The sequence below is a fragment of the Pseudophryne corroboree genome, chromosome 8 (assembly GCF_028390025.1).
Source record: "Pseudophryne corroboree isolate aPseCor3 chromosome 8, aPseCor3.hap2, whole genome shotgun sequence".
Taxonomy (NCBI): domain Eukaryota; kingdom Metazoa; phylum Chordata; class Amphibia; order Anura; family Myobatrachidae; genus Pseudophryne; species Pseudophryne corroboree.
Genome location: NC_086451.1, coordinates 215206492 through 215233614, shown reverse-complemented (window position 1 = coordinate 215233614; position 27123 = coordinate 215206492). Strand labels below are relative to the sequence as shown.

Here is a 27123-nt window from a genome sequence, read left to right as displayed (position 1 = left end):
GACCAGTCCAACCCTGTATATAGGCATAGATGAGAGTCAATTTTTAATCAACATTTCTCTTACGTCCTAGAGGACACTGGGGTTCACATTAGTACTGTGGGGTATAGACGGGTCCACTAGGAGCCATGGGCACTTTAAGAATTTGATAGTGTGGGCTGGCTCCTCCCTCTATGCCCCTCCTACTAGACTCAGTTTAGAAAATGTGCCCAGAGGAGCCGGTCACGCTGAAAGAAGCTCCTGAAGAGTGTTCTGCATTTATTTTTCTGTTTGTTATTTTCAGGCAGGGCTCGGTGGCACCAGCCTGCCTGCTTCGTAGGACTTAGGGGGGAGAATGGACCAACTTCCTGAAGAGTTAATGGTGCCATTTCTCCACTGGCAGGACACTGAGCTCCTGAGGGAGTCATTCGCAAGCCCCACCACGGCGAGTGTACCCTCCCGCAGCACGCTGCCACCCCTAACAGAGCCAGAAGAAAGAAGAGTGGTGAGTAGAACGCCGGCATCCCGGTTAGCGGGTCGCCGGCGGTAATGGCGGCACAAGTGTAGGAGCGCAGCGCTGACAGGCTGCGGCTCCAGGCTTCAGAGTAACATGCTGTGAGGTGTGTATCCGCGGTGAGGGGCGAGCTGAAGCCACTACAAGTACCCACACTGGCACCACTAGCTTACAGGGGTTCTAACCCACTGTTAAGCACACAAAATTACCTCAGCCAGTATAAAAAACCGGGAAGACCGCGTGCCATTAATGGGGCGGGGCTTCACTATGAGCAGATCCTGCAGCACACCAGCGCCATTTTCTCTCTGCAGCTCACACTGAAAACGTTGGCAGGGAAGTGCAGCTCCTCCACAAAGAGGGGGGAGCAGTATTATAAGCACTTATACCCTTTTAAGGGTACTTAGTCTGCGCCTAGCTGAGATTATTATTAGCTAAAGGGGCGCTGTGTGGCTGGTCTCTTCATAACTCTGTGTCTCCCTAGAGGGCTCTGTGGGTTAATTGTGCTTAACCTGTGTTTTTGTGTGTGTGTGTGTGTGTGTGTGTGTGTGTGTGTGTGTGTAAACTTCCACATTACAATGTCTACGGAGTATATTTCCTGCACTGCAGAGTGTTTCTCTTTCCCTGGGGGATCATTACACTGTACTCAGGACAGTACACATTCTCTGGCTAGTGGGTCCGACCTAGCATGGTTGGATTCCATAAAAGGGATGATTACAAATATTTCAAATAAATTATCCCATAATGAGAAAGAGACGCAATACTTAAAGTCTGTGGAGGACCTGATGAATAGAGATTCAGATCCCACACTAGCTCCTCGAACCCCTCCTATTTGTCCCCAAAAGCAATCTCTGGCCCATATCCTGCAGTCTGACTCTGATGCTGACAGGTCAGACAGAGGGGGGGAGGTAGACTCAGAAGGGGGGGATGCAGCTCTGTCACATGGAATAGAGGCTCTTATAGAGGCTATCAGAGATGTTTTGCATATTCCTGATAAGGTGTCAGAGGAGTGTGAGGAATCTTATTTTAATGTAAAAAAGAAGTCCTCAGTTACTTTTCCTGGGTGGTCTTCAGGTTGCCGGCGGCCGGGTTCCCGATGACCACCATACCAGCGCCAGAATCCCGATTGCCGGCATACCGACAACTTTTCTCCCTCTTGGGGGTCCACGACCCCACTGGAGGGAGAATAGATAGCGTGGCAACACATACTACACCCACTTTTCCTATGTCAGAGGAATTGAATACCCTGTTTGAAGAACCGTGGGTAAATCCTGATAAGAAATTTCAGATCCCTGAAGGGTTGCTCTCATCTTTTCCTTTTTCTCTGGAGGATAGGAAAAAATGGGAAAATCCACCGATAATGGACGCATCAGTCTCTAGGCTGTCACGTTAAATTGTATTGCCTGTTCCTGGTGCAGCCTCCCTAAAAGACACGGCTGATCGTAAAATTGAGACTACACTCAAATCATTGTACACAGCTGCTGGGGTGGCCCAAAGACCCACTATTGCATGTGCGTGGATCACTAAAGCCATTGCTAAATGGTCAGGTAACCTAATTAAAGGGTTAGATTCCTTATCTAGGGGGGATGTTGTCTTACTCCTGCAGCATATACAGGACTCTGCTAACTTTATGGTGGAAGCCATAAAGGAAATAGACATGCTTAATGCACGCACCACCGCTATGGCAGTGTCGGCACGCAGGGGCTTGTGGCTACGCCAGTGGACTGCTGACGCGGACTCCAGGAAAGGCGTGGAAGGCCTACCATTCACAGGAGAGGCCTTGTTTGGAGATGATTTAGACAAATGGATCTTCACAGCTACTGCGGGTAAGTCTACATATCTTCCTTCCACAGCCCCCCCATCCAAGAAGACTTATTCAGCTTCTAGGTTACAGTCCTTTTGGACAGCCAAGTTCAAGGGCAAATCCAGAGGTGCTTCTACGTCCTCCAGCAGCGCAGGAGGTAAACCACGCAAACCAGCAACAGCAGGTGCTCAGGAGCAGAGCTCAGGCTCCGCTTCCTCAAAAGCTTCAGCATGATGGTGGACCGCAATGCCTGGAAGGCTGTCAGGTGGGAGCTCGACTACAATTCTTCAGTCAGATCTAGTCAAATTCGTGCCATGATCCCTGGGTCATAGATGTTATTTCCCAGGGCTACAGACTGGAGTTCCATAAGCCCCCACCTCATAGATTCTTCAAATCAGGTGTGCCAGTTTCACAAGAGGCAAGTATAACTTTACAGCATACCATCCAATAACTGGTACAGACTCAGGTCATTGTTTCAGTTCCATCTCATCTACTAAACAAGGGGTACTATTCCAACGGACGGTTCGGTGGGACCATTTCTGAACCTCAAGTCTTTCAACCCGTACTTACGAGTGTTCATATTCAAGATGGAGTCTCAGAGCGGTGATCTCAGGTCTGGAGGAAAGGGAATTCCTAGTGTCTCTGGATATCAAGGATGCGTACCTTCACATTCTGATCTGGTCTCTCCACAGTACCGAGGGTGTTCACCAAGGTGATGGCAGAGATGATCCACAAACAGGGAATGAACATAATTCCGTACCTGGACGATCTCCTGATAAAAGCACCATCCAGAGAAAGGTTGCTGTACAGAATTACTCTCTCTCATCCAAACTCCTCCAGGATAACGGGTAGATTCTAAACCTTCCGAAATCTCACCTAGAGCCAACACGGAGGCTCCCATTCCTGGGAATAATACTGTACACAAAAGGTGAGTCACAAAAGGTGTTCCTTCTGTTGGAAAAGGCATTGGTAATCCAGTTGGTGGTTCAGGATGTCCTGAAGCCAACCTGGGTGTCGGTGCATCTGTGCATTCGCCTTCTGGGGAAAATGGTGGCCTCTTATGAGGCACTTCAATATGGAAGGTTTCACGCAAGACCCTTCCAGCTCGATCTGTTGAACAAATGGTCCGGATCGCATCTGCACATGCACCAGAGGATCCGTCTGTCACCAAAGGCCAGGATCTCCCTTCTGTGGTGGCTACAGTCTTCTCACCTTGATGCAGGATGGAGGTTCGGAATTCAGAACACAGATGCAAGTCTCAGAGGTTGGGGAGCAGTCACTCAGGGGGTGCAGTTTCAGGGAAGATGGTCAAGTCAGGAAGTCATCCTTCCAATCAACATTCTGGAACTCAGGGCCATATACAACGCCCTTCTGCAAGCCTCACATCTTCTTCAAGATCGGGAAATTCAGGTCCAGTCGGACAATGTAACGGCAGTAACGTACATAAACCGACAGGGCGGAATGAAAAGCAGAGCAGCAATGTCAGAGGTGTCAAGAATTCTCCTCTGGGCATAAAGAAATGCTATGGCATTGTCAGCGGTCTTCATTCCGGGAGTAAACTACTGGGATAGTAGACTTCTTCATCATACATGACCTTCACCTGGGGGAGTGGGGCCTTCACCCGGAAGTATTCAGGTGCTTGACAAGTCGATGGGATATCCACAGATTGACATGATGGCCTCTCGTCTCAACAAGAAGCTCAGGCGGTATTGTTCCAGATCGAGAGACCCATAGCCGGTGGTGATAGACGCCCTGACAACTCCATGGGTCTATCAGATGGTGTACGTGTTTCCTCTACTTCCTCTGATCCCAAGAATTCTAAAACGAATAAAAAGGGACAAAGTTCAAGCAATACTCATTGCTCTGGACTGGCCAGGAAGGGCCTGGTACGCGGATCTTCTGGAGATGCTCATTGAAGATCCGTAGCCTCTACCTCTTCACGAGGATCTTCTTCAACAGGGCCCTTTCGTCTATCAGGACTTAAGTTGAATGGCTGATTCTAGCCAGGAGAAGGATCCCTAACAAGGTTATTCCGACAATAATCCAAGCCAGGAAGGTGGTAACGTCTAAGCATTAAACCATTACTATCGTATTTGGAAGAAATACGTCTCTTGGTGTGAGAGCAGATATTATTCTGCGGTGGAGTTTCATCTGGGGCGTTTCCTTCCTTTTCTGCATCCAGGCGTGGATGTGGGCCTGCGTCTGGACTCCATAAAAGTCCAGGTTTCGGTCTTGTCCATTTTCTTTAAGAAACACTTGGCTTCTCTCCCTGAGGTCCAGACATTCTTGAAAGGTGTTCTGCACATCCAATCTCCCTTTGTTCCTTCCATGGCACCCGGAGATTTCAATGTGGTGCTGCAGTTCCTTCAATCGGACTGGTGTGAACCGTTACAGGAGGTGGACATAAAATATCTTACGTGGAAGACCGTCACACTGTTGGCCTTGGCTTCAGCAAGACGTGTGTCGGAGCTGGGGGCTTTGTCTCACAAAAGTCCCTATTTACTTTTCCATGAGGACAGAGCTGAACTCAGAACTCGTCAGCAATTTTTTCCTAAGGTGTCCGCATTTCTCATCAACCAACCCATTGTGGTTCCGGTTGTCACCGACACCTCTGCTACTTCAGTCTTTGGATGTTATGAGGGCTTTCTGTATGTGAAAAGAACAGCATGTCACAGAAAGACGGACTCGCTGTTTGTTCTTTATGATCCCAATAAGATTGGGTGTCCTGCTTCAAAGCAGACAATTGCACGCTGGATCAGACTCACTACCCAGCATGCTTATTCCACGGCAAGTTTACCGTGTCCAATATCTGTACAGGCCCACTCTACTAGGTTGGAGGGTTCTTCCTGGGTGGCTACCCGGGGTGTCTCGGCTTTACAGCTCTGCCGAGCAGCTACTTGGTCAGGTTCGAACATGTTTGCCAAGTTCTACAAGTTCAATACTTTGACCAAACTGAAGGTCCTCAGAGGCCAATCAGTTCTGCAGGAACCTCAGCAGTCTCCCACCCGGTTTGGGAGCTTTGGTACATCCCCATGGTACTAATGTGGACCCCAGTATACTCTAGGACGTAAGAGAAAATAGGATTTTAATTACCTACCGGTAAATCCTTTTCTCGTAGTCCGTAGAGGATACTGGGCACCCGCCCAGTGCTTTGTTCTTCCTGCACTGTTACTTGGTTAAGTAATGTTGGTTCAGCTGTTGCTGTTCCTGTTTCAAGTTTGGTTAGCTTGGCTTTCCTCTTGTGTGTGTGCTGGTTTGGAATTTCACCACTATCCTTATCTATCCTTCTCTCATAGTATGTCTGTCTCCTCGGGCACAGTTTCCTAGACTGAGTCTGGTAGGAGGGGCATAGAGGGAGGAGCCAGCCCACACTATCAATTTCTTAAAGTGCCTGTTAGGCGCCGCGGTCCGAGTTCTCTTCGCGGCCCGGCGCCTAGCAACTAGGGACGCCGAGCGTGCTGAGCCGCCGGGTCCCTAGCGACGCTAGGACGCCGTTCGCGCTGAGCCGCCGGCTCCCTAGCAACGCTAGGACGCCGGGCGCGCCGAGCCGCCAGGACCCTAGCAATGGGGACGCCACGGGCGGACCGCGTTCCCCGTTGCAGGGTCGATCAGTTAATTTAAGACACATGTTTTCTGGTCGTGCAGCAAGGCAGCTGCACGACATTTATGTTAATCAGGCTCTGAAACCCTGATTGGAGGATTCAAGGTTTTAAGCCTTCTCAGTGCCTCATACAGACGCCGGTTATAGCTTCCTGCATGCTGCTTTGGTTTGCTGAACGTCTGTTCCAGTTCTGCTGTGTCCGGTCATTCCTGTCCTCAGAGTCTCTGAATCTTGGTGTTTGTCATCTCATCCCAAGGAGTCTTCTGGTCCTCATTTACCCACAACAGTCGCTAGAGGATCTTGTGTGGTTTCGTGAGTGGCGGCTCTGCCGCGTGCTGCGGCCTAGGCCGCTTCATTTTTTATTCTGTTTTGGAGCATTTGCGGAGGTTTCCGTTTCCACAGTTCTCTCCGGAACTCGGCGGTGGACAAGTGGGTATTTTGGTTGTCCTTTTCCCTGGCGGTTTTCCGCACATACTCTAGTTTTAGGTTAGTTTGTAGCCCCTGGCTTTGTTGTTTAGTTGGAGGGTCCCTTGTTATCACCCTGTCTCGGATCTCTCTTTGTCTCCCATTAAGACCTGAGGGGGCATCGGAGTTGGGCAGACGTAATCCGCCCTTCAAACGCAGCTGCCATGGGCTCAAGCAACCATAGTCTCGCAAGAGAGTTCTGACAGCACGGGCGAGACAACGGAGATAGGGCGCCAGGGGCTATTCCCGTTCCCACTCTCTTTCCCAGCATTACGTTCCAGTACTCAGGTCCTTGCTATAAGATCTCCCCAGACCAGAGTATTGGAATCATAACATTATAACCGGCCCACAAAACTTAAAATTAAAGGGGGTTTAATTTTTTTTCTCATTCTGTTTTTGTGAGTTTATTGGCCTCATGAATCCGACAGGTTTAGGACCAAATCCCGGTCAGCTCTTAGTCAACCAGATGCAAGAACTTACTCAGATGGTTCAGGATCTTTCTCTTCGGGTGAGATCGCAGGAAGATCTTTTGCGAGCCTCCCCAAGGGTAGTCCCAGAACCAAAGATGCATTTACCCGACCGTTTTTCCGGTGACAGAAAGGATTTTTTTAATTTTAAAGAAGCTTGTAAGCTATATTTTCGTTTAAGACCTGCATCCTCTGGTACTGAATCCCAGCGGGTTGGGATTATTATTTCATAACTCCAGGGTGATCCTCAGACCTGGGCGTTTGGTTTAAAAGCTGAGGAGCCTGCATTGTTATCTGTAGACGCCTTTTTTAAGTCATTAGGGCTCTTGTATGATGACCCAGATAGAGAGGCGTCAGCTGAGAGTCATCTGCGCGCTCTCAAACAAGGTAGAAATCCAGCGGAGGTTTATTGTACCGAGTTTCGCCGTTGGTCGAACGACTGTGGCTGGAATGACCCGGCCCTGCGCAGTCAGTTTCGCCTTGGTTTATCTGATTTCATTAAAGACAGTCTCCTCCAGTACCCCGCTCCTGAGACTCTCGATAAACTCATGGAGCTTGCTATAAAAATTGATCGCCGTCTCCGAGAGCGGAGGGCTGAAAGATGAACAACTGTAAGGCCTAGTCCTTGTGTTTATACCTTCCCAGAGGACGTCGAGGAGCCCATGCAGATGGGTCTCTCCCGGATGTCTCCTGAGGAAAGAACCAGAAGACAAAATTCCGGTCTTTGTTTGTACTGTGGTGGTAAGGGACATTTTGCTCGTAACTGCCCGAACAAGTCGGGAAATGCTCTGACCAGGTGAATTGTGAGGGGGTTCACTTAGGTCTGCAGCTTATCTCCTCAAACAACTCTCTATTAGTCCCTGTTAAGGTTTCCTTTGGCAGCCTCAGTTCATTAGTGGCGGCCTTTGTCGACCGTGGAGCTGCAGGAAACTTTATGGATTTAACTTGGGCTAAGGCCTAAGGCATTCCACATTTACCGTTAGATAGCTGTATCACCATGCACGGCTTAGATGGGGGTCCGCTTTCCAACGGGGTAATTACTCACCGTACACCTCCAGTAGTACTTACAGTAGGAGCCTTACATTCTGAAGATATAGAATTCTACCTTACATATTGCCCGGCAGTTCCTGTAGTTTTGGGTCACCCTTGGCTTGCCTTTCATAATCCCACCATTGATTGGCGGTCCGGGGAGATTTCCCAATGGGGTTCTTTTTGTGCTAAAGAATGTATTTCTTATCCAGTCAGGGTTGCAGCAGTCGTCCCAGAGCTCATTCCTGTGGAATACCAGGATTTTGCCGATGTGTTTTCCAAAGGCAATGCGGACATTCTGCCTCCCCATCGGTCCTATGATTGTGCAATTGAACTAGTTCCAGGTGCCACTTTGCCTAAGGGGAGATTATATGCCTTGTCCGGGACAGAAACCACGGCCATGAATAATTATATTCAGGAAAGCCTAAAGAAGGGATTTATTAGACCATCAAAATCTCCCTTAAGTGCTGTTTTTTTCTTTGTGGAGAAAAAAGATGACTCGCTTAGACCATGCATTGATTTTAGGGCACTGAATAAGATCTCTGTTAAAAACACCTATCCTTTGCCGTTAATTTCTGTACTCTTTGATCAGTTACGTTCCGCCATGATTTTCTCTAAAATTGACCTTAGGGGAGCTTACAACCTCATCTGAATTAAATCTGGGGATGAGTGGAAGACGGCTTTCAGCACTCAATCGGGTCACTATGAATACCTGGTGATGCCGTTCGGCCTGTCAAATGCTCCGGCGGTTTTTCAAGACCTCATTAACGATGTTCTCCGTGACTTCCTAGGGAAATTCGTGGTCGTTTATTTAGACGACATCTTGATATATTCTAAGTCGATGGAACAACATGTTACCCAGGTGCGTCTGGTTCTTCAAAAGTTACGTGAGAATCATTTATATGCCAAGCTGGAGAAGTGTGATTTTCACATCACAGAGGTATCTTTTTTAGGGTACATAATTTCTCCCCAGGGATTTTCTATGGAACCGAAGAAGCTCCAGGCCATCCTTAATTGGGCGCAACCCACTAATTTAAAAGCAATTCAGTGCTTTTTAGGGTTTGCGAATTATTATAGGCGGTTCATTCATACTTTTTCTGACCTGGTCGCTCCATAGTAGCTCTGACTAAAAAAGGAGCGGATCCCTCCAATTGGTCGCATGAAGCTGAGTTGTCCTTCCGGGCCTTGAAACAAGCCTTTGTCTCGGCTCCTGTTCTCAGACATCCTAATCCGGAACTGCCCTTTATTGTGGAGGTTGATGCCTCAGAGGTTGGAGTGGGGGCTATCCTTTCTCAGGAAGATCCGGAGTCTCTGGAGTTACATCCTTGTGCCTTCATGTCCAGGAAATTCTCCTCTGCTGAATCCAACTATGACGTTGGTAATCGGGAGTTACTGGCAGTAAAATGGGCTTTCGAGGAATGGAGGCATTGGCTGGAGGGAGCTAGACATACTATTTCAGTTTTTACTGACCATAAGAACCTGCAATATATTGAATCAGCTAAACGGCTTAATGCTCGGCAGGCACGTTGGGCATTATTTTTTACTTGTTTCAGGTTTATAATCACCTTCAGGCCTGGTTCCAAGAATACGAAAGCTGATGCCCTGTCACGTAGCTTTCTTCCAGTTCACAATAGCAATCCTGTTGTTACCCCCATAGTTCCATCGTCGGTCATCCGGGCAGGCCTCACACAGGATGTATTTACTCAGTTAAACCAGCTTCAACACCAAGCTCCTAGACTTACTCCTGCTGGTCGTCTTTATGTCCCTGAATTTTTGAGAGGCACTGTTTTAACTGAGTTTCATGACAACAAAGTCTCAGGGCATCCGGGTATCACTAAGACCTTGGAGTTAGTCTCTCGCTCAGTGTGGTGGCCTAGTCTTTCTAAAGACGTTAAGGAATTCGTCCATTCCGGTCAGATTTGTGCACAGCATAAGGTTCCTCGTTCGTTGCCTATTGGGCAACTCATGCCTTTAACTGTTCCTCTCAGGCCATGGTCTCATATTTCCATGGATTTCGTGGTTGACCTTCCCCTTTCAGCCGGATTCCGAGTCATTTGGGTGGTAGTGGACCGTTTTAGTAAAATGGCTCATTTTATTGCTCTTCCCCGATTGCCTTCTGCTCAAGGGTTGGCAGTTTTGTTCCTCCGCCATGTGTTCAGGCTTCATGGTTTGCCCACTGATATCGTTTCTGATCGGGGTCCACAATTCATCGCACGATTCTGGAAAGGTTTTTGTGCCTCATTGAAGATGAAACTGTCTTTAACATCTGGTTACCACCCACAGTCTAACGGGCAAACCGAACGAGTCAACCAGTCATTAAAACAGTATTTACGTTTGTATTCGGCCAAACTCCAGAATGATTGGTCCGAGTTTCTCCCTTTGGCTGAATTTTCTTATAATAACTCTTGTCATTCCTCCACCAAAGAGTCTCCATTCTTTTCAGTTTTTGGTTTTCACCCTAGAGCCAATTCTTTTTTTCATCATTCTCCAGTCTCCTCGCTGACCTTAACCTCCCATCTCAGAGCAATTTGGAGAAAAGTGCACCTTGCTCTCAGAAAAGCGGCCTTCCGAGAAAAGAACATTTCTGATAGGCTCCGACGTCCTTGCACTTTTAAGGTGGGAGATAAGGTGTGGTTGTCAACTCGCAACATCAAGCTTCGACAATCCTCGGCTAGACTGGGACCCAAATTTATTGGACCGTTTCTTATCATTAAGAATGTCAACCCAGTTGCCTTTCGGCTACGTTTACCAAGATCTCTCAGAGTTGGAAATACCTTTCACTGTTCCCTGTTGAAACAATATGTTTCTTCCAGTAGATTTTCTCGGAGGACCTCTCAGGGTAGATCTCCAGTGGATGTACAGGGACAACAGAAGTTCTTGGTAGAGAAGGTTCTTAATTCTAAAATGTCTCGGGGCCGGCTTTATTTTTTGGTTCACTGGAAAGGCTATGGTCCGGAGGAAAGGTCTTGGGTCCTGGATAAGGATCTTCATGCCCCTAGACTCAAGAGATAATTTTTTCTGGAATTTCCTCAGAAACCAGGCTTTAGGGGTTCATTGACCCCTCCCCTCCTCAAGGGGGGGTACTGTTAGGCGCCGCGGTCCGAGTTCTCTTCGTGGCCCGGCGCCTAGCAACTAGGGATGCCGTGCGCGCTGAGCCGCCGGCTCCCTAGCAACGCTAGGACGCCAGGCGCGCCGAGCCGCCAGGACCCTAGCAACGGGGACGCCACGGGCGGACCGCATTCCCCGTTGCAGGGTCGATCAGTTAATTTAAGACACATGTTTTCTGGTTGTGCAGCAAGGCAGCTGCACGACATTTATGTTAATCAGGCTCTGAAACCCTGATTGGAGGATTCAAAGTTTTAAGCCTTCTCAGTGCCTCACACAGACGCCGGTTATAGCTTCCTGCATGCTGCTTTGGTTTGCTGAACGTCTGTTCCAGTTCTGCTGTGTCCGGTCATTCCTGTCCTCAGAGTCTCTGAATCTTGGTGTTTGTCATCTCATCCCAATGAGTCTTCTGGTCCTCATTTACCCGCAACAGTCGCTAGAGGATCTCGTGTGGTTTCGTGAGTGGCGGCTCTGCCACGTGCTGCGGCCTAGGTCGCTTCATTTTGTATTCTGTTTTGGAGCATTTGCGGAGGTTTCCGCTTCCACAGTCCCCTCCGGAACTCGGCGGTGCCGGGTAGGAGAGTGGACAAGTGGGTATTTTGGTTGTCCTTTTCCCTGGCGGTTTTCCGCACATACTCTAGTTTTAGGTTAGTTTGTAGCCCCTGGCTTTGTTGTTTAGTTAGAGGGTCCCTTGTTATCATCCTGTCTCGGATCTCTCTTTGTCTCCCATTAAGACCTGAGGGGGCATCGGAGTTGGGCAGACGTAATCCGCCCTTCAAACGCGGCTGCCATGGGCTCAAGCAACCATAGTCTCGCAAGAGAGTTCTGACAGCACGGGCGAGACAACGTAGATAGGGCGCCAGGGGCTATTCCCGCTCCCACTCTTTCCCAGCATTACGTTCCAGTACTCAGGTCCTTGCTATAAGATCTCCCCAGACCAGAGTATTGGAATCATAACAGTGCCCATGGCTCCTAGTGGACCCATCTATACCCCATGGTACTAATGTGGACCTCAGTATCCTCTACGGACTACGAGAAAAGGTTTTACCGGTAGGTGATTAAAATCCTATTTTAACATTACCCCCTCCCCCATCAAACTTCATCCTCCTCCTCCTCCCATTCTCAACCACCCGAACCGCATCAATCTTCATCATCCTCCTCCTCCTCCTCCATTCTCAACCACCCTCACCCACTCAAACTGTAAACACCCTTGACCTTGTCAAAGTCGAAAAATATCATGATTCACTATTGCCTTGTATTAACCCCATGCACATGCCCGCTGCTCGTGCATATAGTCTGCCGTACGTGCACATGTCCGCAAATTGCGTACGCTCGCTCCGGCGAGTACGCGCGGTATATGCGTATTTACGGTAGAGTTTATGAGTTTGTAGCGGGTGACTCGTTTATGTTGGTTAGGAAGAGATTAATCGCTCCTGCGTATAGTTATGTTTAAAAGTAGTTTATGGACATTTACTGTATTTGCAGTTCACAATCCTGAGGATACCTCCCACCTTAGCAGTTTGAAATAGTCACAGCCCACCTGTTCAAATCCACCTATGACCTTTTGTTATAATGCAGAGAGACATTCCTGTGTCCAATGAACAATAAGATTGTAGGGCCCTTTGTAGTGTACTGTATGTTGTGTATATAAGGCAGCCAGCCTGGGCCAGCTCACTCACTTCTCTCCACAAGGTTTTCATCATTGACTAACTGAGAGCTGGTTTCCAGGACTGCGCTAGCGATCATTCCCACGTGTGTAAGTTTCTCTGTGACCATCTTTGTTCTCCGCCTGTGTTAGCCATTTACTCTTTCTCTTTGTATGTTATTGTTTGCGATTGTGCCGCTATTGTATATTTATGTATAGTTATTCTGTTTAGGTATTAATGTTAGTTTTGTAGTGTATAAGCTGTAACTGTTTTCCCCTTTTTACATACTAAAATCATCTAGATAAAGGTTTTGGAACCTTACAAGGTATTGTGTGTTTATCATTACATTGCTAAGGGTATACTGAGCGTCTCAGTCACTCAAGCAGCTTTTATATTAACAAGGTTAAGAAGCGTTATATCATTACAGTATTACAGTACTAAGGTTTACAGTATAAGCATATTCTGTGTTTAAAGTTTATAAAAGTACTGTCTGTTTGTACGCTCGCTGTGTGTATTCCGTACACTCAGCGCAGCGTGTGTACGTAACTTGCGTACCACGTGCGACGTGCACGTGGTTTAGCGGCCATTACGGCTTGAAGGTATTAGTAAATAGCTTGTGTTATAAGATAAATAGTTAGCTTTATCAATTGAGGGCTCGTCCGTCCTCCACATATCCGCACTAGCGAACACAAGCAGACTTTATCTGTCAGCAAAGGGCAGGAAGGTAGTATCCCTTTGTATCCGTGTTGGTGGTTGGGGATACGGTAGTGCTGATCAGATAAGCGTCTGCTTCGCTTAGTTGTAGGAGTGCTGGTGGAATCCGGAACTGGAAGGTAAGAACAGTACGCTATTGTCTTTTAAAACTGTTTATTTCTGTTTGATACACATTGCGTACGAAATACACGCACACACCTGCATTTTTTCATTTGTGTTCACATATCTCACTTTCCTGTTTGCCATTTATCATTGATAACGTGCTGAGAAAGATTTGTTGCTATTGGTAGTTAAAAGTAAAATTAATACGTAAGGGAGTAATTTGTAAAAACACACACACGGCCTTGCCTAAGATACAAGGGAAATCTGTGTGGTGCTCGGTAAATGATTACAGTTAAATATCATTTGCATTGATAGAAACGTGTTACTTGTGTTACTGTGGACGTGTCTGGCCTATGTACACGTGTCCCTAACAAAGGGCGGGACAAGCGTACGCGACGCAAAGGTCGATACACGTAGCGGATATTATGCAACGGAGCGTATGGGTACGCCCACTTAATACAAATCACACGATAGTATTGTTTTAGTAGGCGATACGGAGGCAACGCGATAATAGCGCAAGTTAATCTCAGTGTCCAAAATTTTAAATCCTTCTCTAGTTGCAACTCCTCTGGGACTAGCCTGTGTTACTGCATGAAAGGAATTTTCTGTACAGAAAAGAAAGTAAAGAGCATATGAGGTGAAAGAGTGTGTGCATATATACAAGTTTCTCATTTTGGTTGGAACCTAGGAAATCGAGAGGTACATCCGTGCGAGTGATAGCACGTGGTGGCTTGGGAGGCATCCCTTGTTAGTCTTGTAATAAGAGCATTAGAGTATAGCAGATTAGGAGGTCTACTGTAGACACAGACCAGGAGGTCCAGAGATACAGACCAGGAGGTCCAGGTACAGCAGACTAGGAAGTCCGCTAGAGATAGAGTCAAGAGGCACAACTCCGGGAGGGTTGGTGCAATACCCATATAGGCCATCAAGCTCAAGCTGAAAGGAATTCGCAGCCGCAATTATCGATTCCGCTGGTCGTAAGGCATATAAATAATAGTTATTTATACACAGTGCGACTGTACCGCATGTAATTGTGTGCATTAGTTTGTAACTTGACCCAGTACCATTTGCGTACGCTAGTGGGGTCATAAACGCTATTTGTACATTCTAACGTGATTTGTGTAATTTTTTTTATTTTAAGGGAGGTTTGCTGATCACTCAGGAATTCTCCAGCAACTGATATTTACTGGGAAGGGTAAGTGCTCTGCGGATCACACCCACACGTTCCAGTAAATAAAGGTTCAGGTTGCAGGGGCCCTAGGTTTAGTACGCCAGCGCTAAGGCAGCGTGTGGGCATATTGGTCGACGTGGGCGAGTATGTGAAGGCCTACCCCGGACAACTTGGTTTTTGTAAGGGTTCGCTGAAAACCCTGATTTGAAGGTCAGAGGTAGTGAAAGCAACACCTGCAAAGATGGGGGCCAGTTGTTCAGGTAGGGGGTGATCAACCCTGGCTCAGGTTGATTTAGTAAACCGGCCCATAAGGTCGGCAAGGTATATAAAGTGTGATACAGACCAGGAGGTCCGAAATGAATCACACACAGAGGTTTTCAATGAATGGGAAAGAGTGACTGTGCATAACGGGGAAAAGTCCCTAAGAGTAGGCAGTTTTAGTCCTGAGGTGTTACAAAATTTAAAGAAAAGGATATGTCTAATAACATCTGCAAAACAGAGGATTAGGCATTATGATTGTTTACAGTTATGGCAACGGGAAGGTGAGATACAAGGAGGATTAGCTTACACAGCTGACTCTCACTTTGGTAAGACAGTTATGGCAACAGGAGAACAAATGGCTGCAGAGAATGACACACTGGTATATGATAATTGTGCACTTAGCAACTGTATTATTAATGATAAGAATAATTGTAACAAATGTAATAATGATAGAAGGAAAACTGATAAATGTACAAATTCTAACCCGTGCAAGTTGCACTCCATGTTAAACTTCCCTCAGGATTACAAGCAAGAAAGTGAGCCCAGCACGATGTCGGCACCTTTTCCAGCAGCCATCATACAAGACATCCAGGTGGACGCGACCCAATCGGTAAAGGCAGTAGTCAAACCTCCTAACGGAGAGTCATGTGAGGTCGTGTCCACAGGTAAGTACGGTGTTATATATCATGCACAGCATAGAGAGATAGCGGTTAAGGTATTAATGGATGGTTTAAAGGAAGTGTTGAGAACAAGGGTACAAACCTCTCTACCTAACTGGAGAGGTATCTCGGTGGCTGTTTTGAGAGAGTCTGCTATTGACCATGAATGGAACATCAAAAGACACCTGGAGTCACAGAGCAGTAAGCAAATGACAATCAGTAGACAAGCCCTGACAACGAAGCCACACCAGCTTAAGCCCCAAACCCCTGTGAGTAATTCAAATGTGTTAACTTGTTATAACTGTCACAAAAAGGGACATTTTGTAAGAGATTGTAGATTGAGAGATATACAAAAGTCATATAAACCCCCTAGGCAACGACATGAAAAATGAAATTGTAATCGGGTACCACATATGTAAAATTTTGAGCTACACCTATAATTTATGATCAGGAAAGTTGGTCATTAACCTTGATAGTTAGCCTGAGGTTAGTCAATGTAATTGGGAGGTCATTCCTTGTAAACACAGGGACGGCCGGGTAAGCTTTGTAATTTATCTGTAAATGTTTATTTTTCCCATCTCTGACGTTCACCACGACAGCTCCAACGTCACATGACTACTTGGTCTTTTCAGAGATATACCCAACCCCAGTATGTCCTACCAGCATCGTTGTGTCCTGGCCAGACACAAAAGGGTGGAGTGTGGAAATACTGGTGGGGGAGACTGTGCAAAGATACCAATGGACATGTTGAAATGACAGCCTGATGGTGAACGGAAGATCTGACAATGTTTTTTTTTTTTTGGGTTGTGTCTTATGTAACATATATATATTGTTCTCTCTCTCTTTAGTTTTTTTTTCTCTCATGTTCTCATGCTTTACAGATGGTATGTCACACATCAGTTAGACAAATGGTAATGCAAGATTTTTTGCTCCTTACAGAAAGATCGCTGAGTCGGAAAGAATAATGCATCACCGGAATGTTCGTTTGGAAGACTGAGAGACAGCACCTTTTAGATGACGACAGAGCAAGAAGAACAACAGGACTAGAAGACATCGTAACATTTTTCTTTCCCCTCAATTATTTTCTCTACCCCCATTACAAATTTCTCTTTTTCCTCCTATAAGATGGACTTACCCCAAGAGACTGTGATCGGGATTTTCCTGTTGACCCTGTTGTTGACCAGAGCAGTCTGTTTCGGTGAGAGTACCATGGAGGTCGAGAAAGGGTCTGGAATGGGTTCTGATGACCAGGATGGAGGCGTAGATTTCCAAGAGCAACACAATCACAGAGTAAAGGCGAGTATCAGAAAACGATCTGGTAGCATTGACAATAGAAGGAATTGTGAAGGATTGTTAGCTGAAGAGAACTGCATCTGTAGGCATTGTGACAATATAGTTGAGGATGGGTGCATCAAGAAATGTCAGTCCAGTTTTAATATCAACATGGACCGGCATCCATTGGGTGACTATCACTCCTTAGTGGGTAAAGTGTTAAACCAGACAGACTGTTGGGTATGCTCTCAAGTACCTCAAGGTCATAGCAAATCAGGACTAGTACCATTCCCTTTAACTGTAGGAGAGGTACTTGAGTTAAGTGGTGGGAGGCCGGTGGACAAGAGGTTTAATATCTCTAGTCCTCCTAGTTTGAAGCTCCACCAATATCATGTGGATAGGTCCTTATTATGCTTTAACATTTCCAATCCCCGAAAGCCGGGAAATTGGGAAGTGTCATGGAGTAATCAAACCATGACATTTTCACATAGAGCCGATAGAATGCCCATAGATTCAAAGCGTATACGCCAGATAGCCAACAGTGGAAAATTTTTCCGGTATAGATATACTCTAGGAAGTAGGACCATGCGAGTTGGAGAAGTATCACCAGGATACTGTGCACATATCGTACAACCAGATACGTGTACTAGACAGATGGGAGAATTAGGGTTAGGAGATTTCACATGGAAAGTTTGTAACATGGTTATGTCATACTCCGTCCCATATGTTCTCCCCGATGATGCATATTTCATATGCGGGAGGAAGGCGTATAAGTGGCTTGCCCCAAACTCTGAAGGATTGTGTTACATTGGAAAAGTACTGCCTGAAGTAATGACTGTATCCCATATCAAAATGAAAGACATTCACCGCGGTGCCCAAGCTCCTTATACTCACACTCATTACGAGCACGTCGTTAAAAGGCACCTGATAGAGAGGACAGAGTATCCGGCCTCTGATTTGATCCATGAATCCACCGGGATTCAATTCCTACTCGCGTTAGATATCACTCGTACCGCCAGAGGAGTGATAAATTATAGATATATATCTGCGCTAGCGAACTTGTTAGACAATATCACCGAAATGTATGACGACACGTTCAGGTATACTGGGAGAGAGCTACAAGCCTACAAAACAGAGCTGGTTCAGCATAGGATGATTCTCAATTATCTCACAGCAGTGACAGGCGGGTATTGTGTTACCCTAGCAACTCAGTATGGTGTAAAGTGCTGCACGTATATTACAAACAGCACTGAGGACCCGGCCAAGGTCATAGACCAAAAGATGGATGACATTTTGCAATTGAAGTGGGAGTTTCGAAGGAGGCATAATCTCACCCTCGCTGCTGTGGGTAATGAGCTGACCGGTTGGGTGTCATGGTTGAACCCACGAAATTGGTTCTCTGGTTTAGGAGAATGGGCCCAAGGCATTATCATGGATGTTGGGAAATTTCTCTTGTGTATTCTGGGAGTCGTCATATTGGTTGGTCTGATATTTAGATGCGTTCGGACTTTAACGAAGTGTAAACGTAGTACCAGAGTGATGAGTCTGAGGAGCGAGGACACTGTAATAACAACTAATTTAATTTATGACCCAACGATAGAGACAATGTTGTGATGAAAATGTGATTCCACGGTCCGTTTCTTTTACCCGTTTCTCCTTTGTTTTCCTCCAAGGTACAAAGACATCCGCTTGGAAGAAGAATTTGACAACCTCTTTTATACAGACCATTGATGAATTGTGTCACAGACACCCAATACTTTTAGTGACTTTAACTATCTACTGGAAACCCAATACTTTAGAGACTGTAATTCTATGGACACTGGAAAAGCTTTTGTTCACCACTTACAGCAAAAGCACCGTGAGACATCAGACAACATGTACATCAGACAAGACATCAGACAAGACCTCAATCGGCGACTGTATATTAAAACTCACATAGTTTTATGACTGCATTTATAACGATTGTTTCTTATCCTCATCTCTACAACCTCCAGGTAGTATCCCACATAGTCGACAGGTGACTCTCACATATTAGCATCCACATATTCTCCCCCTTCATGTATCAACTAATGTGCACCCCATTTGTTGTAACCAAAAGCCGAAAAGAGCTCGGTAGAGTTTGACAGCCCATCCACAGACCCTTGATACGGGATAAGAAGGATTCAAATGTATACTTCGCAATACCTCGAAGCTTGATTTAGAACACCGTACGATGATACATGACCCCTCAGACATGGATTCATACTCACATGCTTTACTATCTCACTAGGTCACATCTTTCCCACCTTCTCCTCTCCTCCTTTTACCCAATCATAAAAAGGTATTTACATGATGACATATATTTTTCTGTTTGAATTGTTTAGGAAGTGGCAGTTATTGATGACTGCCAAAGGGTGGACTGTCAAAGTCGAAAAATATCATGATTCACTATTGCCTTGTATTAACCCCATGCACATGCCCGCTGCTCGTGCATATAGTCTGCCGTACATGCACATGTCTGCAAATTGCGTACGCTCGCTCCGGCGAGTACGCACGGTATATGCGTATTTAAGGTAGAGTTTATGAGCTTGTAGCGGGCGACTCGTTTATAGTATATTTAACCCACATAGTGTGTTTTGTAGGTAATAATCCCTTTAATAATGTCTGCAAGTATGTTTAGTGTAAATGGTTCAGGGACTTGGGAATTCCTCTTTTCATGATACGAAGGGTCTGACACAGGTTGAACAGTGGTGTCTGGTACCTAACTGAAGAGTATTTTATCAGGAATATTCCGGTGTTGGTTAGGAAGAGATTAATCGCTCCTGCATATAGTTATGTTTAAAAGTAGTTTATGGACATTTACTGTATTTGTAGTTCATTATCCATGCGGCGGGAATCCTGAGGATACCTCCCACCTTAGCAGTTTGAAATAGTCACAGCCCACCTGTTCAAATCCACCTATGACCTTTTGTTATAATGCAGAGAGACATTCCTGTGTCCAATGAACAATAAGATTGTAGGGCCCTTTGTAGTGTACTGTATGTTGTGTATATAAGGCAGCCAGCCTGGGCCAGCTCACTCACTTCTCTCCACAAGGTTTTCATCATTGACTAACTGAGAGCTGGTTTCCAGGACTGCGCTAGCGATCATTCCCACGTGTGTAAGTTTCTCTGTGACCATCTTTGTTCTCCGCCTGTGTTAGCCATTTACTCTTTCTCTTTGTATGTTATTGTTTGCGATTGTGCCGCTATTGTATATTTATGTATAGTTATTCTGTTTAGGTATTAATGTTAGTTTTGTAGTGTATAAGCTGTAACTGTTTTCCCCTTTTTACATACTAAAATCATCTAGATAAAGGTTTTGGAACCTTACAAGGTATCGTGTGTTTATCATTACATTGCTAAGGGTATACTGAGCGTCTCAGTCGCTCAAGCAGCTTTTATATTAACAAGGTTAAGAAGCGTTATATCATTACAGTATTACAGTACTAAGGTTTACAGTATAAGCATATTCTGTGTTTAAAGTTTATAAAAGTACTGTCTGTGTGTACGCTCGCTGTGTGTATTCCGTACACTCAGCGCAGCGTGTGTACGTAACTTGCGTACCACGTGCGAGTTCTTTGTACGCAAATAGCGTACGGAGTGCGTAGCACGTGCACGTGGTTTAGCGGCCATTACGGCTTGAAGGTATTAGTAAATAGCTTGTGTTATAAGATAAATAGTTAGCTTTATCAACCTTCCCACAACTTCTCAATCTGATCCTCCTTCCCCCATCCAACCTCCCACCCCCTTTCAAACACCTTCCTCCATCCAACCTCCCACCCCCTTTCAAACACCTTCCTCCATCCAACCTCCCACCCTGTTTCAAGACCCTTCCTCCATCCAACCTCTCACCCCCTTTCAAAACCCTTCCCCCATCCAAGCTCCAACCCCCTTGTATGTTGGTGAAGATGAGGTAGAGTGGGCAGCTGTGGCCCCAGAAGGAGATGAGTTGCTGGCCTTGGAGGAGAGTAAGCAGAATTTTATATACAACAACATGTGTTTTCAAACTGTGTCCCTGCAGCTACTGTTGCAAAAAAGCATTTAAGCATTCCGTCACAGTTTGTGTATTAAGGCATGCTATCACTGAGGCAGGACATGCTTGCATATGTAGTTCCACAGCAGCTGGAAAACCGCAGGTTGCTGTCCCTGGACCTAGACCAGGAATGGTGAACCTTTGGCACTCCACATGTTGCAGAACTACACATCCCAGCATGGCTTGCTACAGTTTTACCATGGCCATATTTTAAACAAATTGCGGGACATGCTGGTATGTATAGTTCAGCAACAGCTGGAGGGACAAACGATCACCATCCCTCACCTAGCCAGTGAGCGTTTGAAATGTGCTTTGTGTCTTGCTTAAAGATTGCGTAATGTGTGAAATTAATTTAGTATTGTTTACAAACATTCATTACAGATGCTGCGGTTGGAGATCCCAATGCAGAAATGCGGCAAGTCGTAGCCAGGATGGAACAGCATTGCCGTGGGCTCCTGGAGGAGATTATTTGCTTAGGCAAAATGTTTAAATAAATCCTCCCCCTAAAAAAAACACATTTATTTTGAATTTAAAATAAATAAAAATAAATCGTTATAATACACATTTTGTGTGTTGTTGTCTGTAAAAGGTAGATAACATATATCTAGATATGTATAATCACTTGTAAAGTGATAAAATGAAGAGTGAAAAATTAGTAGCTAATCAACTACTAACTGTGACATGACAGTTAGGCGCTGATTGTTACTTTATCACTCCCCATTTTAACATTTTACAAACAAACAAACATATATGCTAAACTGTGTAAGGTACAGTATGTCAGTCAGGAATTTCAAATTATGACATTTTGGGTGTATTGAGCAAATAGGACAACAAATATATTAACCTGATATATTTGTTGCCTTAATTGCTGAATATTATTGTGCAATTAGGTTGACAAACTCCTCATTTGAGTTTGATCACTTAATTGTTCAATTATATTACAATTCATTTGGATAATTGTTTTATTAATTTAGATAGGAATGGACAGAGAAATGTGAAAAAACCCCACCATTGTGCGAATATTTGCAAGCTAACGAATGAAACACACATGTACGATGGGTCCCGTATTGCTAGCGATGCGTTTGACAGCCATACGAATGCACCGCACCCATGTGACACAGAAATGTAAACACCCCTTTTGTGCACTGCTACACATTCGTGGGCATTCTTACGTAATGGGCGTTCATTTGCACGCTTGTGTCGTGTTCGCTGCGGTGTGAATGCTGCTTGCATGCGCATAGAACAGCGATCAGGTCTGAATTACCCCCAAAGTTTCAATGGTACAGAGAGCTGGATGAAGAGGAAGTTATGCTTGCAACACAGAGCTTGGCTGAAGAATTGCAGCTCCAACCATGCAGGAGTCAGGCCTTCACTAGAGCATGTCAAGAATTAAGGATATGGCTGAGAGGTTGCAGCTCCAGCCATGCAGGGTTCTTGGAGATGGTGAGCAGGCCCGGAATACTGGTAAGGGCTGAGAGGTTGCGGCTCCAGCCATGCAGAGTTCTGCAGGAAATACTAGATATGGCTGAAAGGTTGTGGTTCCAGCCGTGCAGGGTTCTGGCAGATGGTGAGCTAGCCAGGAATACTAGTAATGGCTGAGAGGTTGTGGCTCCAGCCGTGCAGGGTTCTGGCAGATGGTGAGCTAGCCAGGAATACTAGTAATGGCTGGGAGGTTGTGGTTCCAGCCGTGCAGGGTTCTGGCAGATGGTGAGCTAGCCAGGAATACTAGTAATGGCTGAGAGGTTGTGGCTCCAGCTGTGCAGGGTTCTGGCAGATGGTGAGCTAGCCAGGAATACTAGTAATGGCTGAGAGGTTGTGGCTCCAGCTGTGCAGGGTTCTGGCAGATGGTGAGCTAGCCAGGAATACTAGTAATGGCTGAGAGGTTGTGGCTCCAGCTGTGCAGGGTTCTGGCAGATAGTGCGCAGGCCAGGAATAATGATAATAGCAAAAAGGTTGTGGCTCCAGCCAGGGCTGTTTCTAGATAATTTGGCTCCCAGTGCGAACAGTAAAAAATGCCCCTCAATAGACATTCTAAAATGCGCCCCCTCCATTTACATAAAAAAAACTAATTTGCACGCGTCAGAGGTGTGCACGCTTGTTAAAATGATCGTGGGCTCGCTAAAATGAGAGTTTGCGGCAAAATGAGAATTTTTAGGCTCCAGCAATGCAGGGTTCTGGCAGATGGTAAGCAAGCCAGTAATACAGGGTAAGTAATCTTTTAAAAGTAAGACTTTCTGAACTTAGGGCCTAATTCAGCATAGATCGTAGATGTGCCAAAAATCGCACATCTACGATCCATTACACTGACATGTGGGGGACGCCCAGCACCGGACAAGTCCGCCCCGCATGCCAGATCCAGCCCCCCCTGCACACATGCGAAAGCATCGCATGGTGGCGATGCTTTTGCATATTTAGGGTAGCCCTCTCCCTAAGACAGACGGCTACCCGCCATGTTTTGAGTCGCACCTGCGTGTGACGTCATGCAGTTGCCGCAGCCCCCCCAGCAAATGGTCCGGACACGCCTGCGCTGCTGTGTCCCCCCAACGCCACCACGATGCCCCTTAATCACCACCGCGATGCACCTTCACGCCCCCAAACGACTCTGCCTGTCAATCTGCCATTACATCTCACAGTGTGCATGTGCAGTGCGGATTCTGTGTGTGCACACACTTCACAGGATATTAGCATGCGAACGCTGGCGCAGCAACATTCCATGCAGAATTAGTTCCTTAATTAAGAAAACCTAGCATAATTTAGAAGTGACTAAGAAGCTGGCTGAATAATAAGCGAACTTCAGCATTGTCTGATTTTTTTCTGCATTATGAGAACCACACTTCTTCTGTGATAACTGCTGCAGTGCTTTGTCCTTTCTTATGGGCAGCACAGCACTTCTTCCCCTTTGCACACTTATGGAGACTATCACACAGGGGGACTGATTACACAGTAAGGAGCTTCCCCTTTTTTTTATATGAAGGTTTATTGAAAGGTCATAAAAAAATGACATAAAAGAATATATAATAATCAGGGGCGTATCTAGAGAGGAGGGGACCCGTGCGCAGTCTCCATGTGTGGGTTACGTCCTCTCCGTCTCGTAGCTGGCAGCAGCGCTGTTAGCGCTCTGTCTGAGGACTAGAGACTCTGGCACAGTGCCAGAGTCTACAGCACATGCGCAAGCCTCCGAAAAAATGGCGCGGCTGCACGGACGCCAGAGAGGCAAGTATAGAAGAAATGGGTGCAGTGTGTGTTGTGTGGGCTCCGTCTGGACCCAGTGGCCCGTGTGCACTGCACCCACTATAGGTACGCCACTGATAATAAGCATGAAAGCAACACAGACTATAGTAATCAACATGTACTGTAGATTACAGTATATTGACCTGTTTTATAGCTGAGAGGGGAAGAAGCTCAAAACGGGAATGGTGTGGCAGACCATGAGAAGAGGAGGAAAAGTAGAGCCAGACAGACAAAGATATAAGTGGTGACAGAAGAAAGAGAGATCATGATGAGTGTATACCAGTTGAAAGGATGAAGAATCTCATCCTAACTCAAATGGCTGGCTCCGTTCACATAGCCGTAACTAGGGGGGGGGGGGCTAAGGGGTCACGTGCTCCAGAAGGGGGGGCCCCAAGATTGCTTCCCGGCTCCTTCGGCCAGCTGCTCCTCCACCCGTGATCGCCTACCAAGAGTGCAGGGGATGCGGATGCTGTGGTGCCCAAGCTGCCTCCAGGGTGTCAGGAATCGACTCACCAAGCCGACATCCGTCCGCCGCTGCGGACTCCGTCCTGGCTCCTTGCGGTCACCTGTCATCTGTGTCTCTGCCATGGGACGCCATCACGGGCCTGGGAACACTCCTGTGACAGCGGGCGTGTAGCGCGCCGCGTTCCCGCTAGGCCGCGGCATGGGCGCCGCCATGACAGTCTACAAACAGCCAGCATACAGCGGCCAATCCGGTGCTTGGCCGCACCCACTTTCTCTCACTCACCCAATCCCTGTGCACCAAGGGGTATATAAGAGACTGCAGGATCAGTCTGCAGGCATCCTGGACTTTGTGTCACTCCTGCGACCCATGTGTAAGGATCTGTTCCGTTACTCCTGTGTTCCTGGCTCTCTGGCTAAAGACCTGTACTCCTGGTTATCTGCACAAGCTCCGTGGAACTTCAAGGCCCAGCAATACCTGCAAACAGGCTTCACACTCATCACCACCTTGTGTGCTTCAGCCTGCAGTTGAGACTGACTCCAGGTGTGTCTCATTCCAAACACCTGTGATACAGCTTGCTGCTGCCAGTGCTTCAATACCTGCACTGTGAAGTCAGACTCCTGCCTCTGCTACCAGGTTTGTCATCTTACACCTTGCTGCCTAAGTTCCCTGTTTTATTATCTGCACTGGTTTCCAAACCAGAACCATTTACAAGCACCCGTTCTTCTGTTTATGACATTTCCGGTTATTATTTCTTCAAATCATCTGTCATCCAGTTGCCATAAGACTTTCAGCTATTACGCTGTATGATTGACATTTTTACATCTGTGATTATTATTTCTGCTGCCATTTCTGTTGATTTCATCTGCCAATAAATATCATTGCGCCATGCGCAGAAACATCATCCAGCCTCCTCGTTTTCTCCCTTCTACCTCCACTGACCCACTAGCGCCCCCTCTGGGGACACAGACAAGTCCAGACCTGACAGTAAGTCCAGGATCGATGGACTCAGATGGTGGACGGAGTGTGGGGTCAGAGGCCTTGCAAAACCTGGTCTCCCGTCTGGATGGTCAAGAGGCTGCGCAGCAGCAGATGTTTCAATTTCTGCAAGGGATGTCCTCCCGGATAGATACACTACAGCAATCCCTGCCTAGTGTCCTCACTCCTGTTGTTCCTGTTACTCCAGCACCTGCCAGTGCCGTGAGTTCCTCTATGCCGACTGCATCAGCTCCAGTGTCACGTCTGCACCTGCCCGTGCCGAGCAAGTATGATGGCAGTCCAAAGTTATGTCGCGGGTTTCTCAACCAATGTGAAATCCAGTTTGAGTTGTTGCCACATAATTTCCCCACACCAAGATCCAAGGTTGCCTACATCATCTCCTTACTTTCTGGATCTGCTCTGAATTGGGTGTCTCCTCTGTGGGAACGTGCTGACCCTCTGATTAACAACTACACAGACTTCGTGTCAACTTTCAGACGGATCTTTGACGAGCCTGGTCGTGCAACATCAGCTTCCGCTGACCTGATTCAACTCTGCCAAGGTACCCGTAGTATGGGACAATATGTTATTCTGTTCCAGACGTTGGCCGCTGAGGTTCAGTGGAATAATCAGGCCCTGGTAGCAGCCTTCTGGCATGGACTTTCTGACCGGATCAAGGATGAACTGGCGACCCGCGACCTTCCTGTTCAATTATCTGACCTGATCTCCTTGTGCATTAAGTTGGACTCTCGCATCCGCGAACGCAATAATGAACGCGCTCGGAGTGAGCCACGCAGATCAAGGATAATACCTTCTGTACAGTTTCAGTCTCCCTCTTCTGACGAGCCTATGCAGATAAATAGGTCCCGCCTAACTCCTGAAGAGCGGGCAAGAAGAATACGTGAGAGACTCTGTCTGTACTGTGCGGCTGCGGGCCACCAGATTAACTCCTGCACAGTGCGTTCGGGAAACGCCAGATCCTGACTTGCAAAGGAGGAGTCAAGTTGGGATCTTTTTGTCAAGCTCCTTCTAATCCAGACCTTATCCTTCCAGTGACGTTAGAGACTTCAGTTGGGCTCCAGTCCGCATCAGCATTGGTGGACTGTGGAGCTGCAGGAAATTTCATCACCCAAGCTGCGGTAAATAAATTCTGCTTATCTACTTGTGAACTTTCCTGTCCAGTTTATATTACCGCTGTGGATGGAAGCCGAATCTCCAAGGGGAATATTTCCCATCAAACTGCCCCAGTGGTCCTGGGAGTTGGATTCCTACACTCTGAACTGATTAAGTTCTTGGTCATCCCTCAAGCCACCCAGGAGATCGTCTTGGGCATGCCCTGGCTCCAGCTACATAATCCACAGTTTAACTGGTCAACGTTGCAGCTTACCTCTTGGGGTTCACAGTGTCATCAATCTTGTTTAGCCCAAGTGTGTCCCATAAAGTCTACCGAAGTTAAGACACAGTCAAGTCTCCCAGCTGCCTATCAAGATTTCTCAGACGTCTTCTGTGAAAAGGCCGCTGATGTCCTGCCGCCCCATAGGGAATGGGATTGTCCCATCGATCTCCTTCCTGGCAAGAAGCCACCTAGGGGGCGCACCTACCCGTTGTCTGTTCC

General features: G+C 46.7%; 1 long non-coding RNA gene across 1 annotated transcript in view; it reads left to right on the top strand.

Moving 5' to 3' along the window:
* LOC134948834 (uncharacterized) overlaps positions 1–21398 on the top strand; it is a 73039-nt gene extending 51641 nt beyond the window's left edge. Inside the window, exon 2 of the long non-coding RNA XR_010183041.1 lies at positions 21218–21398. This is a non-coding gene — a long non-coding RNA (uncharacterized LOC134948834). The remainder of the gene's footprint in view (positions 1–21217) is intronic.
* The last annotated feature ends 5725 nt before the right edge of the window (positions 21399–27123 follow it).